Source organism: Zalophus californianus, chromosome 5 (assembly GCF_009762305.2).
Source record: "Zalophus californianus isolate mZalCal1 chromosome 5, mZalCal1.pri.v2, whole genome shotgun sequence".
In the NCBI taxonomy this organism is placed as follows: Eukaryota; Metazoa; Chordata; class Mammalia; order Carnivora; family Otariidae; genus Zalophus; species Zalophus californianus.
Genome location: NC_045599.1, coordinates 13,546,615 through 13,567,543, shown reverse-complemented (window position 1 = coordinate 13,567,543; position 20,929 = coordinate 13,546,615).

Sequence of the window (20,929 nt, the reverse complement as noted above, 5' to 3'; positions counted from 1 at the left end):
CTATGTCATTCTCTATTAATGAATTAAGTAAAATTTTGGCATGTGCTAACTACTCATCTGAATATTATTTTTTAACAATTTGAAAATCACACATTTTCATGTATATTGGATGACTCCATGTTCAGAACTTTTATCTACATTTTTCCATCTCTTAAACAGTGGCATATCAGCAACAAGACTTAATGCTTCTTGCTACTTTATCCAGACCTTTGAAAATTATAGGATGTTAATAAATATTTTTTACATAAGAATTTAAGAAGTCCTAGATCAGTTAAATCAACTAAACTGCTCCCTTGCAGGAGACCTATACTCTGTCTTACCGTGGACTTGTGAATATTTGTAGCTTGGTTCAGCAAACATTGATTTATAATGGGGAAAAAGAAGAGGAAAAGCCCATGCCCTTGCAGATATTATTATAGTTTAATTCACTCATTGATTTATTTCATATGCATTTATAGAGGGCCTTCTAAGTATCCATCCATGCTTGATAAAAGCAGTAAACATTTTTTTTCTGCTTTTTACTGAGCATACTTTTCAGAAAAGTGGGAAAGAGAGGCAAAAATAGATGCACAGAACAGCCAGGTGTTGATAAGTGCTATAAAGAAAACTCAAGGGAAGCTAGAGCTATTTTGTATGTGGTTGGGGTATGTGTATATGGTGGAGGGGTTTTCTCTGAGGAATTTTACATGTGAGCCAGGAACAGAATCAACTGAGGGGATAGTGTTACTCTTAATTTATATTGATCCAAAACAAATGATGTTATAAATACTCATTATCTATGTTACAAAAACATTCTAAGAAAATACTTTAAATATGTAAACCTCTGCCAAGTGATGAGTGAGAAATATTGTAGCCAAAATAGGGTTTCTATTATAACATCATCTATAAATTGATTCTAAAACATAAAAACAAAATGAATTTTTGTCTTTATATAAATACAGTTAACTACACAACAAAGGATAATAGAATTTCTATTTTTCACATCAGAGTCTCTTTGATCCCTAGCATCAAAGTAAAAATAATTACCTCTTCTGATCTTCCTGCAATTCCTCAAAATCATGTCATAATTTATCTTGCTTATATTAAAAATAATAGTCCCTAAGCTTGGTTGCATACTAGAATCGCTGGAGGAATTTTAAATACATAGAAATTGCCTGGATTCCCAATACCTGACACCTAGCAGCTTCCTGACACACCTTTGTTCTTAAGAGCCTTTGGTGTGTACCTTCTGCTTTCTCTGGGGAGTACTTCAATCTCTGGACCTCTTACAGTATAATGTCCCCTTAGAAATAAGTTATTTACATATGTGGTTACACCTCTTAAGAGAATTTGTATTTATATCAAGGAAAATGTGAAGCTTCTCAGTACTTTAGGGGTTTGAAGAAGGTTTGATTATTATTTTAATAGTATTTAAAAATCTGTATTTGAATTTTCAGTCTTTTAAGATATGAAGTGTCTTGCTTAGCATCGTTAAGTAAATCAGATTGGTACAATGGCTTCTGTTCCTAACCCACGGTTAGTTTTGTAAGAAAAAAAAAAGAAAGAAAAGAAAATGTGTATTTAAATTTGTAGTGCAAATTCTCATACCCACTTCATATTTTCTAGTTAATAAACTCTTGGAGTAGAACCTTATATACTATGCTTTAGCAAGTTCTCCAGGTGTTCCTTCCCGCTGAAGTTTGAGAACCACTGGACTACACTATTTGTGTGAGCCTGAATTCCCCATTGGTAAAAAGGAGTTAATAATATCATCTTTCCTCATGCAGAAGACCTAAGGATTAAATGAAAAAATCCACCTTAATAGCCCAATACAGAGCTTGGCACAGAGGAGCTATTCAATAAATCTTAGCTGTTCTTACTAGCTGTTACACTCTGACCCTTCAGCTACTTATTATTGATTGCCTAGAACCTCATACTGGCTTTGTCCCTCTTCCGAACTCTGTCTCCTTTAATTTTTGTTCTTAGAAATAGAAGAAGAGGTTTTAGAGAGAATTCCGTCAGCCAGTTTGCGGTTCCAGGAATAGGGGTAGCTAGCACTAGTTGTATGTTGCTAAATTTCTCTAATTTTCCCTAATTTTAGTTTCTTTGCCATGCAGTTGAGGTAATAATTTCTTGATGTGTTTGTTGAGAATAAAATATGACTAAATGTGTAAAGCCTCTGTAGGAGAGCACATCTTAGGTGTCCAACATAAATAGCTTCTATTCCTGCTTCCTTCTTTATTCTGTTTGGCTTCTGACTCTCTTTCTCTCTTACTGCTACCATTTGTGTTCTGTTCTACAAGATTCTAAGGCATAATACTGGGTGGCACCCAAGAGTTTCAAAAATAGCTATTTCCCTTCTTTTCAATACATCTGATTTAGATGCTTCTTATCTAGCACTGTCTTTGTTTAGGTTCCTCAAGTAACAGACAGAGACAAGAATTTGTGTGCAGGAAATGTATGGGAGAGACCTCTCCTGTGAGGGAGAGAGGGAACAAAGAATGGCAGAGGGAGAAGTTAAACTGCCAAGGAAATGCAACAGAAGCCTGAGCCAATCCCGAGGGTAATCCCAAATTTCTATGATTCTTCCTAAACCGAGGCCAGATGTCCTGTCCTTTGTATACTCACAGGCACTAATCAAGGAATCCCTTCATTCTGTGATCCATCAGTCACTAGTCCATTAGCACTTAGCAAAAGTGGGAGAATAAGTGGTCCTAAGGAAGTTCTAGGCGGCTGTTACACGGTTACTTACCTGCTCCCTATAGTAAGTCTAACTTCTTCGGGGAAGCTCCTCCAGGATTCCTGTTGTTCATTTTATCTGGAGAATCTCAACCTTGATGCTACAGCCAGTCTCAGATCTGTAACTGGCACTTACCCTCTCCCTTCCCTACTATTCATTCTAAATTCCTCCCCCCCATCAGCACTGCCTCTGCCTGACTAGGTGGCTTAAACAGTGAAATAGATTCTGATCTCTCAGGCACCTAGGACTCTGCTGTTTTACTTGTGCATTTATTATCAAATTCAAACAGTGGAATTCCTAAAGATGTCCTTATGGACCACATGCTCCACGGGATAACAGTAACCTTATGTCCTACTGATGATCAGAGATAACTGTCCTACTGAAGTGATCAATCTTTCCCTTACCTTCTGGTGTCTTGGCAAAAGGAACCAGGTGGAGTCGTAACCTAACATTTAATGGACTGCTTATCGTATCCCCTGTTTGAAGTAATTCCCCAGGGAACAAAGACCTCTAAATCCACACAGCCTAAGGTGAAAGGATGGGAAACAAAGAATCCTAGCTGGCTACTTGGAGTGCTGGTAAATGGGTCATTGCTGCTTGGAACCCTTGGTTCCTGAACCAATAGTTATTCTCCCTGTTGGAGACACAGCACCTAATAATGATCTTTGATGTGAAGAATACACTGCATCATGTAGGTTGTAGCTTTATTTTTGCAGTGTCTTTTCTCTATGCTGATAGTTCAGACATGACTTCAAATTGCTGTTCCATTGCTTTTTCATTCTGGCACCTTTGGGTGGTATAGTATTTTATGAGATGAGTAGATCTCATGGTCATGGTAATACTCCTATACTGATTGCTATAATATAGATCCCTTCATTTAAGATAAGATAATGTTAGACATACTATATGGGTGGATCAAGAACTCCGTAAGACCTTGGGTAGCATTACTGGCTCAGGCAAACCATATCCATTATATATCTCAACCCCACCGATATGAACAGATGCCCCTCTTAGGAAAGAGGGGGTCCAGTGTAGTCAACTTGCCACCAAGTGTCTAATTGTTCTCTTCAAAGAATGCTGTTATATCTGGGACTCAATAATAGTCTCTGTCGCTGGAAGGTCTGGCACTCAGTAGCAGCAGTAAGTAGATCAGCCTTGGTGAGGAGTGTATCCAGTTGGGCCCATGCATAGCCTCCAACCCTGCCGCCATGGCTACTATGTTCACAAGCCCACTGTGCAAGCAGTAGGGTGGCCGATGACAGAGGCTGATTGACATCACTTGGTTCGATCAGTCTTCACTGGTGGTGTTAACATGTGACACAATAATCTTCACCCTCACGCACTCTCCTATAGGTACATCCATATGCTCTTTCCCAGAGATCCTTGTCTCTAACATTCAGATCTTTTCTTCCCAGGATTCTGGTCATCTAGCTAAGCAGTCACTGCGGCCCAATCGTCTAAATGCATTAACATTCTTATCACTGCCCATTGGAGGATTTCTCCTCACCATTGTCCTTGAAAGACATCCTGAGTTGAGCTGCAGGTTGGTATTAGTCATTTTGGGGGCTTACACATGAATACTGTGCTAGCCTACCCATGACACAAGTTTGGCCTTTTTCTTCTATTATCCTTGCCCACCATGCTGGTGGGTCCATCTGACCTTATACTTGGACCATCTAAAAGAACTCTGCTTCTTTCTCCACATCCTTGCCAACATCTGTCACTTCCTGAGTGGTTAATTTTAGCCATTCTGACTCGTGTGAGGTGGTATCTCATTGTGGTTTTGATTTGTGTTTCCCTGATGCCAAGTGATGTTGAGCATTTTTTCATGTGTCTGTTGGCTATGTGTATGTCTTCTTTGGAGAAATGTCTGTTCATGTCTTCTGTCCATTTCTTGATTGGATTATTTGTTCTTTGGGTGTTGAATTTGATAAGTTCTTTATAGGTTTTGGATACTAGCCCTTTATCTGATAAGACATTTGGAAATATCTTCTCCCATTCTGTCGGTTGTCTTTTGGTCTTGTTGACTGTTTCTTTTGCTGTGCAAAAGCTTTTTAGCTGGATGATGTCCCAATAGTTCATTTTGTTTTTGTTTCCCTTGCCTGTAGAGATGGGCCTAGCTAGAAGTTGCTGTGGCCAAAGTCGAAGAGGTTGCTACCTGTGTTCTTCTCTAGGATTTTGATGGATTCCTAACTCACATGTGGGTCTTTCATTTGTTTGGAATTTATTTTTATGTATGGGTGTGAGGAAGTGGTCCAGTTTCATTCTTCTGCATGTAGCTGTCTAGTTATCCTAACATCATTTGTTGAAGAAACTGTCTTTTTTTCCATTGGATATTCTTTCCTGCTTTGTCAAAGATTAGTTGACCATAGAGTTGAGGGTCCGTTTCTGGGGTCTCTATTCTGTTCCATTGATCTATGTGTCTGTTTTTGTGCCAGTACCATACTGTCTTGATTACAGCTTTGCAATATAGCTTGAAGTCTAGAATTGTAATGCCACCAGCTTCAGTTTTCATTTTCAACATTCCTTTGGCTATTTGGGATCTTTTCTTGTTCCATACAAATTTTAGGTTTGTTTGTTCCAGCTCTGTGAAAAATGGTGATGGTATTTCGATAGAGATTACTAAGAATGTATAGATTGTTCTATGTAGCATAGACATTTTCACAATATTTGTTCTTCCAATCCATGAACATGGAACGTTTTTCCATTTCTTTGTGCCTTCCTCAATTTCTTTCATGAGTGTTTTATAGTTTTCAGAGTAAAGATCCTTTTGCCTCTTTGGCTAGGTTTATTCCTAGGTATCTTACGGTTTTTGGTGTAATTGTAAATGGGATTGATTCCTTGATTTCTCTTTCTTCTTCCTGATGGTTCATGTATAGAAATGCAACTGTCTTCTGTGCATTGACTTTTGTATCCTGACACTTTGCTGAATTTCTATGTCAGTTCTAGCAATTTTTGGGTGGACTCTTTTGGGTTTTCTACCTAGAATATCATGTCGTCTGCGGGGAGTGAAAGTTTGACTTCTTTGCCAATTTGGCTGCCTTTTATTTCTTTTTGTTGTCTGATTGCTGAGGCTAGGATTTACAGTACTTTGTTGAAAAAAAGTGGTAAGAGTGGACATCCCTGTCATGTTCCTGACCTTAGGGGAAAAGCTCCCAGTTTTTCCCCATTGAGGATGATATTTGCTGTGGGTTTTTCATATACGCCTTTTATGCAACTGATGACTCACTGAATTCTACCTCTGAAACTAATAGTACAGTATAAGTTAATTAAGTTGAATTTAAATTTAAAAAAATCCTGCTCCTGATAAATTTTTTTTTTCAAATTTCACAGAAGTTCTCTACTGCCTAGTACACCAATGTGATGTTCTGTAAGATAGTCAGGTAGTTCAAATCCTTTTGTAGTCTATTGTTATTTAGGATGGGAGAGTTGACATAGCCCTTGGGTCACATTATAGTACTTTACTTGTGTCTCTGACTTTCACACTTAAATTAATAATTAATCACTCTCAGCTTTCCCCTGTATTCAGTGCAGTCATAGTATTCACCAGCAGCTATCCAATTCCAATATACTTGTAATTTTTACCTCTGAACCTCTCCAGTGTCTGAGACAGTGCATCTACCAGCAATTTTCTTTTCCTTCACAAAGCATCCCAGTTTGACTTCAGTGGAAGTTTAGCAGTGTCATTATTGCAGCCTGCCTGGAGCTGTTGGTGTTCCCCTATTCCTAGCAATTTTATCCTCATTGTGTATAGTCTGAAAGGTATCAGAGTTCCAGAATCTCATTTTATGTAATTTAAATTTACTTAAAAATTTTTTTTGGAATAAAATGTTCAAGAACAAGAAAAAGAAACTTTTGGGAGCAAGCTGCCAACAGAATATCTCATTACCCCTAAATATTTTGTACATTTTTTTAAAGAAAAGGGCATTCTCCTATATGACCTTAATACAACCATCCAAATCAGGAAATTAGCATTGAAACATTGCTATAATCTAATCCAAGACTCCACCCAAATTTTACCAGCTGTCCCAATAATGGCCTTTAGAAGCGGTATTCAGTGCAATAAAATTCAGTTCAATTAGATTTTACTATTTCAAATCTGAAATAGTTCTTTACTCCCTTTTCTACCTTCATGATATTGATACTTTTGAAGATTACAGGTGATTTATTTTATAGGATGTTTCCCAACTTGAGTTTATCTGATGTTTCTTCATTGTTAGATTTAGGTTTTACAGCATGTGTCTTTGGCAGGAATATCAAAGAAGGGATGCTGTTATTCATCCTATCAATATCAAGTAGCATACATATTTGATTTGTCCTATTGCTCTTTGACCAATTTGATATTGGAAAAGCTTCTCCCCTGTAAAGTTACTCTTTCTCTGTTTGGTGTTAATACTTTGTTGGGAGACTTTTTGAGTCTAAATAGCCTACTTTTAATGTAATCTTCAATTTTTAATTCATTTATTTGTATCAGTGTATACTCAGAAGCTCCTATTTTATTCACTGGTTTCTTTACCGTCACTCTTCATGTTGATGCTCAAATTGTTCTAGATGTGACCAGTGGAATTCCTTCTAGATGACTTCTGTGTTCTTTTGATATGTCCCGTCTTCTTGAGTATTTGCTTATTTTATCTCAGAAAGATGTTCTAGGCTCACCTTGTATTTTCTCTTCTCCAGCCCTTGAATCAGTCATTTCTCTAAGTAGTTCTCATTCCTCTAAGTTGAGAATGAAATTTGGAAGCCAAAATATGGGTATTCAGTATTCACACTGCTTTTGGGGTATAACTGCTATCAGGCCTTCTCACTGAACAGAGCTAGAGAATGTACGTATGTAAATATGTATATAATATATTTTATACACACATTTTATTGAGGAATGCTCCTGGGAATAATACCTGCGAAGGAGTGAGAAAAGCACCCAAGCTCAAAGGAGACTCTATGGCTATTATTCCTTTAGTTATCCCACATCAGGATATGCATATGAGGTCTTTGTCCTCTGACATCAACCAGTCATTGAATGTGGCTTGTACTCAGGGAGTTGGTAGCTATGGGAGGGTTGACTCTTCATGAAGGGAGAATATAGGCAACAAACCACAGCATCCACTTGATTTGGCTTCTCAAGCTAGACAACAATAGAATCAAATGAGTTCACTTTCCAAAAATACAGATTGATAGACTACATCCCCAGAGAGTATGTTTCAGTGACACTTGGACAGGGCCTACAGAATCTGTTTCTTTTAAAAGTCCCCAGATGATTCAGTGTTTATCCTATTCAGCCACAGTCGGACCTTTAGGTAAGCATAATGATATTGCTCTCAGAGAGTAGGCAGAAGTCGCTTGAAATTTACAACTTTCAGTTTCAACTTTCAACTCTTCTCTTTGGTGGCACTTTATATATCATCTCTCCTGACGGTTGATCAAAGTGCAAAGAGTTTTTGTTTTGTTGTCTGTGGTCATGAAATGATATTACTTCCATTGTGACCACACTTGTCATTACCATTACACAAAAGAAGCCTGATTTTATGTTGTAATGTTTTTGTGTCTCCTTTAACATATTTCATAAAATATTCTTCAGTTGTTAAAAAAGAAACTCTGGATTGTTTGTTGCATGATCCTTACTTTCACATATGTTGAAAATAATGTATTTGGCCCTTTCAGTTCTGTTTTCAGATCAGCACAAAGTGGGTTTTTGATGACCTGTTCTGCCCTGGAAAGATGGTTATAAGTTTCAGTCATATGGGCATAATCTTAGAAAGACCAGCCACAATCCCACAGCATGAATGCCAAGACATCTCCAAGTTTCTTAAATGGAGAAGCAGTAGGAGGATGTGGTTGTCTTTTGACTTTTCAGAAGTTCTTTGCAGGGAGAGTGGGTGTGCATGACAGCTCTGTATGTAGATACCTTACGCTCAGAAAAATTCACTTAGTAGGATGAACAAGGTAAGAGATTCAGGCCTCTGCTGGCGGATCCAGTTCTGCAGCAATGTGGATGTCTGAAGATGTGGCAAGTCCAGGGAAACTGGAGGTCTTAGAGCAAATGGTTCTAAACAGCATGAGCAAGTATAGATCTTTTCAGGCTATTACTCTATCCAAGTACACCTCATGCTCTCTCTACAGTGAAGATAGTCCATAGCCCATTATCTTAATAGTGTCAGAGGCATATTTCAAGTTTAATGACACTCCAAAACACTTGAAAACATTCTGAAAACCCCCTCATGAGGATAGCCCTTCCTCTTTACTATCTCCTTCACTTTGTAGCACACTGTAGATTTGACAGAGAGAGAAATTCGAGAGTTCTATAGAAACGTCACGAGGGAAATCTCGTGTAGTATGTAGCTATATTTATCAGTCTTTCGTTAAGGCTTTCAGAGAAGGATTTGCAAGCCAAATCAGAAGCTCTCTCTTTCTTTTATTAAATAATTACCTGTAAATAGCATGGGGAGTATACAGCTTTCTAGAAATAAGAAATGACCTGTGTGTGTCCATTTTATAAAGAGATGTCTCTTCTGTGTATTTGCTGTTTAGTGCTTCTTATGCTATTCTTCAGTATAAAATTGTGGAAGTCCAAAGTATAAAAGTATACCATTCATTTATTATGCTGACAATATAAATGACAATTGACATTTTATAGACATTAAAGTTTCTTATTTATATTCATTCAGCCAGCCATTGTTTATTTGGTACTTACTGTACCTGAGGCACTGTGTGATGTGCTGGGAAAGGTAAAGGTGTTTAGAGTCAAGGCTAACTGCTGATCGACTTTCTGGATCTCCTTTGGGAAGTGTTTATCTAGCTGTGGTTTAAATACCTTCATTGTTGGGGAACTCTGCCTAATTAAGTACCATACTGGACAGTTCTGTTGATGTCTCCATCTAACTTCATACATTGTCTTGATTCTCTTTCTTGGCATCACACAACGACACCATAATTTCTTTTTCTCATACTAGTATTTACAATATTTGAAAACAACTATCATGATTTAGCAGTCAACATATCTGGGATGAGTCATTTACTGTTTCAAGTGGTAAAATCACGTACTGTGGTGGTCATGTGGGGCATTTGAAAATCTAGCACTAGTAGAATGTGGGAACTAGGTATTACTATGGGCTGGACCCTATGAAGTAATATCCCCACTGAACTAGCTGTGGTCTAGGATGTGAGCTTGAGGTGGCAAGGCATTTTCAATGGGAAATACTTTGTATTCTGCTTCCTCCTTGACTATGTACCATCAGAGGAAAACAATGAAGTGAATAAATTGCCAAAGTATTGGATAATTTTTTTTTTGAATCTTGTGTTTCTGGGTTTATAATTTTTGTGTGTATATTTACACATTTGTGCCACCATATGTCATTACAAGTCTGTGAAATGTAAAATCTGGTATTTGGCTTTGAATCCAAAGCATACCGGAAGATAGGAATGTAGAATTGAGCCTAAGTATCTGCCATCCTCTTGCATAGTGGGAGGCACATTAGGGAAGAATCTTTGCCGAGATAAGAAAGAAGAGAAAACTCAGAGAAGCCTATGGAGCACCTAGCTTGTCTTTACTTTCCCCAGGGCTACTCCTTTCCTTCCCAGAGTGGTACATTCTGGTATTCACTGACCTGGCCTAATTTGACCTTTACCTAGACAATATTATGAATTTTTCTTTGTTTGTTTAAAACAATGGAGATCAGTAGTTAGGAACCAGATGGTGAAGTGCCATTCTCCTTATTGTTGCTATCATTTGTTGTATAAGTGAGAAAGAGATTATGTCATAATCATATTATCCTTATAATGTCGTGTTATGAAGATTGAATATAATAATGTATCCACATTACCAGCAGAGTGCTTCTCACATTTGAGAGTTCAACAATTACTGATTATTATTAGGTTACTTTTATTATTAAGTCAGTTTGTCTGAGATATAAGTGATACAAGTTAACAATTCTTTGCACAGTAAAAAAAACTTCATGAGATCTGCCTATGAATACTCTAAACATTTTCTTAAAAGGTTACCAACATATATATTCTTCTTACTACTCTTTCCATTTCTGGATTGAATTTAATTGGTCCCTTTCTTGCTGGGTTTATTGGATGAGAAAGAAGATACAGGTCTTAAGCCATTGACTCCATTTTTCTATCAAGTCAATTTGTGCTTGAAGTCTTGTGTTAAAAACTCTGAATTTTACCTTTAACTGCCATTAAACATAAAACCTAGATCTTTAATTTTTTTCTAAAATGAAATAAGGTTAACTATTTAAATTGTAAATTATAACACAGATGTAATTGTTATTGTTTTTTTTTTTTAAGATTTATTTATTTTAGAAAGAGTGTGAGTAGGGGGAGGGGCAAAGAAAGAAGGAGACAAACAGACCCCACTGACATGAAGCCTGATGCAGGGCTCCAAACTAGGACCCTGAGATCATGACCTGAGCAGAAATCCAGTCAGTGCTTAACTGATTGAGCCACCGAGGTGCCTCTGTTACTGTTTTTAAAATTGTATGTGTTTTTTCTTAACAGTTAGGAAAAGAAAAAGCTGATTGAAATCAATTGAACAACAACAAAAAAAACATGATCTTTTCTGGTTTTTCTTTAGAATGTAGGGGGAATTTTATGTAAAGACAGAAAAAATGAAAATTGAACCAGAGGAGTTGAAATGTTGTGATTTTAACAGTTTATCTGCAAAGTCAGGCTTTTGTAGTGATATCTGGGTCGTGACAGATGGAACTGAGTGAATTAGAATTAGAACCAAGATTTAATTCAGATTCAGTCAGGTAATACTATTGACCTAGGGGAAAGAATCACATGTGCAAAACTATGTTCAACATGTAAGAAATTCTCTTCAAAGAGCTCAGTTTTGAACATCAGATCTGTTAATTTTCTATCTCTGTGTGACAAATTACCACAAATTTAGTAGCTTAAAACAACACAAGTATATAATTCCTCATAGTTTCTGTGAGTTGGGTGTTTGGGCAGGGTGAGATGGGTTTTCTGCTCAAGTGCTCACCAGACTGGAGTCCAGGTGTCATGCAGGGCTGGGGGCTCGAGTGGGGCTGGGAATCCTCTTGTAGGTTCATCTGGTTGTTGGCAGACTTCATTTCCTTACAGCTGTAGGACTCAGGATGCTGAATCTTCAAGGCCAGAGGAGCTGGCACTTCTATTTCTCTTGTTTTAGGGCTCACCAGATCAGTTATGTCTACCCAGGATAGTCTTCATTTCAATTAACTCAAAGCTAACTTGTTAAAGGTTAAGGTTATCATATCTGTGATTAAGTTATCATATTTACAAGTTCTGCCCACACTCAAGGGAAGGGTGTTAGCCAGGATGTGTGTGCCAGGGATTGGGGAATCTTAGAATTCTCCCTACCACAATATCAGGAATATATTTTTAAAAGAGAAAAACTATCATACAAGTTAGATAAATAAGGGATACATCATTTGGGATTTCACACTCGGCCACTTTCATTCATTTGATGTCTTGACTCTTTTCACCCCAAGGAACAAGCTCAAAATGTGATCAATCCATCTTCCGTTTTAGCTGATATTCCTCATCTAGGTGTATCTGTTTTCTGTCTATGAACCATAGACAATATCCAGAGAGTTTTCTCTAAGGACTGGTTTCCCTTCAGAGTAATGAGAAGTCCAGGAGGAAACACAGCACACAATTAGCAGACGCTGACCGATAGACTCATTCTGTGAGTGATTCAGTGCACATCCTGTGTTTCTGTCTTCATACCCTCTGACAGATGATCCATGAACTACAGAGTAAACCTGTCAAGAAATCAGAATACAGTGACTTTTCTTCATGCATGGACTATTGCCATATGTTGCCATAGAAATCAATTGAAAATTCATTTTTTCCCCATATTTCCGCAGTCCTTCCTCTGACAATTAACAATGGGCAAACATGGCTGCAAGTCTTTAGAGAGCTCTGTCCTCTAGGTATTCAGCTACAGGTATCCCAGCTAAAGGAGAAATAACAATGTTTATGTCTCCTTTGGCCACTTGCTTTCTTCTTCCTGATATTGTTGACACTTTCCATATTTTTAATCCCTTTTTTCTACCTCCTTCTTCACTTGACTAATTTCTTGGCATGGGCAATAGCTCATCATGTAATGAAATCAAACTTACTTCTAACTGACCCTCAGCTACACTGCTGCCAGGCTGCTGCTAATGGACATTTTGCACTGTTATATAAGATTACTGGACTGAGTACTATTTCCATAGCTCAGCTTCAGCATAACCTGATCTGTTTTCAGGCTGCAATATCACCATGTCAAAGATGGAGATCAGGCAGAATTCCAGGAGTCGTGGTCATAGCACCTGCAGGGTGGCTGTTTTGCCAGAGCACCGAAAGGAATGATGGAATTAAGAAGTGCTATAGTCAGCTCACATAATGAAGATAAAAATGATAATTAGTGTCGTGGTAATTTGAATTACTCAACTAAATCTTTGTTGTGCTGTAAGATGTTCTAGCAATAGATTGTGAATAATTTAATCTGTTGGGATTTTGTCATTTTAAGAAATAGGGGGTAATGGCAATTTTTTCAAGTGAAAATAAATTGACATAGTTTTACATGTAGAAATAGCAGTGTGTGTAGAACCTGAGCATTGGGCACAGCCCCAAGTAAAATTCAGTAGAAATGATCAAACTATATCTTGTAAGCACTCTGACCACGTCTTGTCTTAACTTTTTTGCAGCAAAATTATCTCATATATTCATCTGTACATTAAGGTCAGCTGACTTAAGAAAGTGGCCATCTTAAGCTTTGATAATTTTTTTAAAAGATTTTTTTATTTATCTGAGAGAGAAGAGAGAGAGAGCATGAGCAGGGGGAAGGGCAGAGGGAGAAGCAGACTCCCCACTGAGCAGGTAGCCTGTCGCATGCTTGATCCCAGGAGGACTCTGGGATCATGACCTGAGCCGAAGGCAGATGCCTAAACAACCGAGCCACCCAGGCGCCCCCAATTAATCCAGTTTTTGAAACACATTAATATTTTTTTTTTTCTGAGCCGTAACTGTTAAAGAATCTGATGAGGACTTGTTGCTTTGGCACACTGTTAAATATGAGTTCTGATTTGTCACGCAGCAATTGATCACCAATTCAAAATCTCTGAACAAATTTTCAGTGTCTTTAGGATTTTGGTGTGAGGCTGAAGCTCTAAAAAGGATTTTTAGTAAGCCAAAAAATGGAACCAAATATTCATTAAGAAATTGTTGACCCAGACCTCTAAAATGAGTTTGAGTAAATCCTTGAGTAGAATGACTGAGTTTAATTGCTAAGAGTAGGTCAACAATACATGATTTGGGGAGGAAATTCTGCATATAAAATATATTCTGGGGCACCTGGGTGGCTCAGTTGGTTAAGCGACTGCCTTCGGCTCAGGTCATGATCCTGGAGTCCCGGGATCGAGTCCCACATCGGGCTCCCTGCGCGGCAGGGAGTCTGCTTCTCCCTCTGACCCTCTTCCCTCTCGTGCTCTCTATCTCTCATTCTCTCTCTCTCAAATAAATAAATAAAATCTTAAAAAAATAAAATATATTCTGTGTAGAACAAAAATGCCATGTATTTGCGATTATATGAGAAGAAGACCACAAAGTCAAATACTTGGAAAGTAAAAGTTATCTGAAAGTAATTATTCTTAGTATTTCCACAAATTGTGAGTTTATGTAATTTTATGACTAGGGGCCCAGGTCTTAATATAGGCTGACATCCTGTCTTGGCTCTACTTTTTGCTAATTGTGTATCTTAGGCGAGTTTCCTAATCTTTCTGAGCCTCGTTCCTTACTGTATACTGATGGAGACACCGATATCTACACTATCAGAATACATGTGAGATACTAAATACAATGTCTGAAACATTATGATAAAAGTTCACTATTATCTTCATGATTTGTAGGCACTATTTCTCTTCCACTGAGCCTTCAAGGACCATGTACTGTGCTCCAGGCATGATGCCAGGATTCAGGGATACAGCGGTGAATGAGAAAAGACTGTCTCCCTACAGACCTTACCTTCTATAGGGAAAGCAGTAATTCTCTGCTTTCAGGCTAGCACACGTCAGAATCATCCCAGGGTGTGTGCCAGTATCTTGCTGGGCCTGCCCATGGAGTTCTGGAGTTAGGACCTCTCGGGTGGAGCCTTAGAACATGCATTTCTAACTAGTTCCTCTGTGGTGTTGATACCGCTGGACTGGAGACCCTACTTGCGGAATCCTAGCCTAATGGATAATTTGAACTACGAGGTAATTTCTTTTATAGGGATATAGACAGGGTGACCCAGCAACAGAGCCATTGGGTCCAGCACAGGGATTTCAATGACCCCTTCTAGAGACAATGCCTGAGGTGATAGTTGAAGGATTAATATTAACCAGGTGGGCATTTACAAAGGTGGAAAAACGCAAAACACTGCCACAGGTAGGAAGCTTTCTTGAGCTCCGTTAGCAATGTTCCTGCCCATTTAGTCCATACATGATTTGCTCTCTTTTTAAAAGTATTAAAGATAGTTGTAATGTTTTAAGGCAATCTAATATGAAATACATATTTGCTTTGAAAAGTGAGTTCCAAAATAAAGTGTTAAAATTATTGCTAATCCTAAATTTTGATATAGTTGATTCAGTTCTGATACCAGTATCTCTCATTCAGATTCTTTTCTTAATAGTTGGTGTAAAATTAGGTAGATAAATATTTTTATAAGTGTTATAATTTTGTGTAACTGTGAAACATGAAGTAAAAAATCTTATTGCCCATGATATGTTTCTGTGATCATAGTGTAAAGTAAGTATTCAAAAATAGCTGCTCAATTTTTTATGATTAACAATTTTATTGTTTTGTAAAAATAGTCTCTGTTTTGTAACATTTTGTTGTTTCTTTTCAACTCCTCTGGTTCAATTTTCATTTTTTTTCGACATTTTTTCTGTTAGATTGTGCGTGTGTGTTAGATCTTTGTGTGTGTGTTATTTTGAGTATTGCCTTTATTCAGGCAAAGTAGAAAAATGAAAAGAAAGTAGAATCCACAACAGATTTTCACTACCCAGGAATAACTAGCATTAATATTTGGTGTCCTAAAATTCAGATATTTTTGTATAAAAACTGAAGAATAGGAAAATAATATTAAAAAAATATTAGCTCATGCTATATATTATCTTCCTTAAAGTGATTACATTAATTTCTTCTGAATTTAAGAGAATAAATTATCAGAAATGAAACTTAAAAATTGCTAACATTTTGGTGTGCCTGGGTAGCTCAGTCAGTTAAGTGTCTGTGTTTGGCTCAGGTTGTGATCCCATGGTCAATGGAGAGCCTGCTTCTCCCTCTCCTCCCTGCTCTTGCTCTCTCCCACTCTCTCTCTCTCTCCCCCCCCAAATAAATAAATAAAATCTTTTTAAAAAATTACTGACATTTTGATAAAATATTTATTTCTTCACTGTAAGAAATAGTAGTTTTTGGAGGAGTCCCATAATCTTAGGAAAAGAAAAAAAAACCACAATTTTGGGATTGGAATGAATAATTATTTCAACTCTAGATTGTGTTCATTGAATTTTAGGTATGAAAGATAGGGAAGTTACTAGAGTTAAACTTTCTCCAACTTCTTTTATCTTTATCCTCATACTTTGATTTGTGTTACTTGGATTAGTATTTTTACATGTTTGAATTGTATAATATTTATATCCTCTTCACATCAAGAAGTAGACAGCTTTCAACATGTAACCAAACAGTGGAATGACAGTGGCTTAAGCAATAAGAAAAGATTATCATTCAGATGGAATGGAGGGCTTCAGAGTTGACTGAAAATATCATCAGCTTTTCCCGCTGTGGTGGATTTATCCTTTTGGCTCCATCCTTGGTCCCAAAATGGGGGTTACAATTCCAAATTGCACATTCAGAGGACATCACTGGGCCAAGAACTGTTTACTCCTGTCTGTGGTTTTGGGTGGGGTTGTGAAGAACGCTGAGGTCAACTTGTTTTTCTCCCCTTGCTTAGGACTTTTTTCTGTTAGATTGTGCATATAATTTGTTTTATTCATCTCCAATTTGAACACCTTCCTGAGGATGTATTTTTTTTTTTTTTACGATTTTATTTATTTATTTGACAGAGACAAAGTGGGAGAAGGAACACAAGCAGGGGGAGTGGGAGAGGGAGAAGCAGGCTTCCTGCCGAGCAGGGAGGCTGATGCGGGACTTGATCCCAGGACCCTGGGATCATGACCTGAGCCGAAGGTGGGCACTTAACGACGGAGCCACGCAGGCGCCCCAAGGATGTATTTTCTTATGTGTTCTCTGTGAATTTTTCCATGGTGTGTCATTTAAGTCTTTATCTTCTGTGTTTTAAGGACAAGAAGTATGTTTGCTGGGGATTTGTTTCCATGTCAGTGCCTATATTTTCAGTTATGTTTGTTCTATTTTTTAATTTGTGTCATACAGGATACCCATATGCACTGTTTTTCTTTTCCATCTCTTTTCTAACTTTAATTTCTTTTGTGAATTGAAATCTCTTCTCTAAAGAATTGTCTCATTTTATTTTTCTAGAGAAACCAAATGCCTGTGATTTCAGTTGAGTTGATGGAAATCTATATCCTTGAATTCATTTTTTTTAACTTTTTTAAGGTACTCTTCTTACGTTGTAGATCATCTGTTTTTTATGTATGTTCTTTTGCTTTTCTCAGCATTTTGTTTTGCTTTGGGTTTGTTTAGTACTTCTTATATGCAAACATGATTTTTTTTTTTTTTTAATCCTTGAATCGGGCCAGCTACCTCTTGAACGTTAATGTGAGTAGAAGTAGGGGAATAAGTTGGAACAGTGGGAATCTTCCATTTGGGCTCCATGTACAGAATATTTTCTCATCAGTTCTGTCATTTCTTTTGACTTGTCACCTCAATTTTTATTGAATTTCTTGTATATTTTTTCTGTGTTGTGTGAGAATCTGAATTCATTGCGCATGGGTCACAAAGTGAAAAATAGGACTTTAATGTTATAAGAAGGTGATGTAGAGATAGAATTAACTATATAAGCCTTGTTTTATAGCAATGGGACAACATAGAATGATAGATGTTTTGAAATAGTACTTAAAAAGTCCAGGGTGTCTCTATTTTTATGGGAGCTCAATCTTACACAAAGTAGGAAAATTTAGAGTAAAAGGAAATAAAATATAAAATTAGATATGAATGTGAACATTTACTTAGGATGAGAAAATACATTGTAACAAATTAAAATTTAAAAAACTGGCAAAACCAGTAAAATTACAAAACCTAGAAGAAAATCATTACATTTTAATTAATTAATTGCCTGATACAACTCTATACTATTTCCTTCTTATTTGGTTTTGGCTTCAAACTTTGATTGCCATTTCATGACTATGATTTAATATGATTTTCTATTGAAACTATAGAGCTAATTCAGCCTTTTGATTGAAATTTGTTTTTTTATATTACTGTTAATTTAAAATTTCCTTTTAGTTTCATAACTCACTAGTATCATGTCAGGTAGATATTGTATTATTGCTATCAAATATGGGGGGATAGTTATATCAAAAGTTCTTTTTTAAATGAGATGTAGGATTTGGAGGACTTTTTCATAGGCTGGCTTCTCATGCTATCTATTTCAAGCCTTTTTTTTTTTTTTTTCTTCCTTTACCCTTACCTCTTTAGTGCTAACCTCAGTAGGACATGTTAATTGCTCTACAAAACCTGTGCTTTGTTAACTCACCTTTGCAAGTTAGTAATGAGGGGAGTTAATACAGTAGGCTGTGAGAGTTTCCTGGAACACATTCCTACCCCAGGATGAATGGGGATAACTAAACCAAACATAGAGACTGCAGTTGACATGCATAGACCTAATTAAATCAAACTCTGTTCTCCCCAGCTCAGCAACTTCATAGCCACTCCACATGTGATCTTACATTTGGAGAAGTGTGTTGGAGGGTAACATGGAGTAGGAAGAACCCCCGGTCTTAACCAACTTTGCTTCAAGTGTCCTTTTGCAAATTCTACAAAAGCATGTAGAGTGTGTTGTGAGGAGGGGCCCAGGCAAGGAAGAGGCTCTGACATTTAAACTTAATTAACATGATGGTTAATTCACATCTGAAATAAAGGCAGACATGACAGAGATTTGATATTTGACTTGGTATTTGAAACCGATTCAAGGAAGTGGTAAATGCTATAAAAGACTGAAAGATCATCATTACCACTGGTATTAAGATAAGCAGATGTCATGAGAATCCACAAGACGAATCTGTAGGGAAAAGTACTGTTCTATATTACATTTTGTAAATTGCATGATACCCTTATGGAGTTTACAGTAATCTTCATAATTTCATATGAGAGCTATTTACAACTAATTATCTTTGATAGTAGGAGCAGGAGTAAAAGAAGGAATTATTCTTTCATTTTCAGGTAATTTTGAGTATCAGCTCTTGAAACTTCCCGTCGACTAAAATTTTTAATTTATTTTTTAAAATTTGTTGTTAAAATCTAATATCTAACTTTTATTTCCTACATTTATTTTTCTTCCATTTAATTTTAAGGGCCTCAAGGGAGTGGACAAAATTTTATCTTTTATTTGTTTGTTTTTTATCTCCATTGCTAGGCTCACAATGGTCACTTAAAATTGGTTGCCTGATGACCCGGTACTTCTGCACTCATTTTATCTTTATCTTTCTTTCTTCCTCTCCTCTCCTCTCCTCCCCTCCCCTCCCCTCCCCTCCCCTCCTCTCCTCTCCTCTCCTCTCCTCTCCTCTCTCTCCTCTCCTCTCCTTTCTGTTGATACTTATTTTAGAAAGTTTTGGAAGATTTAAAGTATAAAGACATCACTGACAGTCATGTAGAATTTTTCTTGCCAGAAGTAGTCACTGTAAATATTTTAGAATATTTTCTTCCCATGTTTATCCTATGACACTTGCATTGTAGAAATCACATTATATATAAGTGTTGGCTAGTTCTCATCAAATTAAAACCTGTGCATAATTTAAAAATAAAATAAAACTAAAATAATTGCAGTGAAAACCAGCACTTCCTTCTGTATCTCTAATTCCATTCCTCAGAAACATTTGAAACTCTTGGTCCATTTCTTAGGGCATTTGGTATTTGCTTCTATATTTCTAAAACAAAGAAAAATCTTACACAACTATTGATTTTTTTTCTATTTTTGACATTATATAGTAAATCTGTGGTCTGGTTGATTTGATGGGGTTTATCTCCTAATATCTGCCTCTTTTTCTCTCACCCCAGTACTTTGATGGAATTGTAACACAGTCTTTATTGAAAACAGTGTTTACTATGACTACATAAATATCTTTCAGTATTGAACCAAGGGCCAGAAAATGATTCTTTTTCTTCTTACATAAGCTTGAACATAATTTTTTCTTTTCCACTAGCTTGATTTCTATGGAATTATCAATTCCATTAAAATAGTAAGCTTACCTGTCACATGGCAAAACTTTTATTTTTTCAAACAAAACATTTGTTAGTTGCACTTTTTGTTTGGAGTGCACTCTTGTTGCCTTTTTTTCTCCTCTGGTCTGGGCTGTTAGGTAGTAAGAATTTGCAAATGCCATTAACATTTCATTTTTGTTAATTAAAAACAATCCAAAATAATTTTCTTTTGTTTTTGTGTCTTTTCCTTCGTAATGTCTTTCAGTGCTTTTTGGCTTCTGAATAAATTTTGTAGGGCATTGCAAAAATGGATGGGATTCCTTTAAACTGTTCCTTAAAGTGAATACAGTTGGAAGATATCTCAGAAGAAAGTGTTGGAAGGACATTGTAGGAGGAAAGAGCTTCTCTTGCAGGTTTAGCAGCTACATCAACGATCAGCAGTGTATTCCCCACCAGCTGTAGCTCTTCTGTGCTTCAGGCTTGTTTCCTGCTTGTCCAGGGACTGTGGTCCAGCTCTGAGCTGGTCCTCCCAGTGAACTTTGCCATCTTGTGGGCTGCAACCATGCCTCCTCCAGTGAGGTCCGATCTTAAGCCTTGGAGACAGAATCTCCTTTCCAAGTCTCCTTTTCTTGGATACTCTCGCACTAATATAGTACCCTTCAGCATTATTTTTGCATCTTACAGTTACTCTATAATCATAGTTTAATAGGTAAAACCTCCCCTATTTAAATCACTGAGCATTTTCTGTCTCCTGGTTGGATCTAGATGGATATACCTCCCCGTTTTCCTGTTGGGTCCTTCAAGGAAACCAAAAGCTCCCAAGAACAGTTTGAAATGGGCAATCTAAACAACATAAACGAG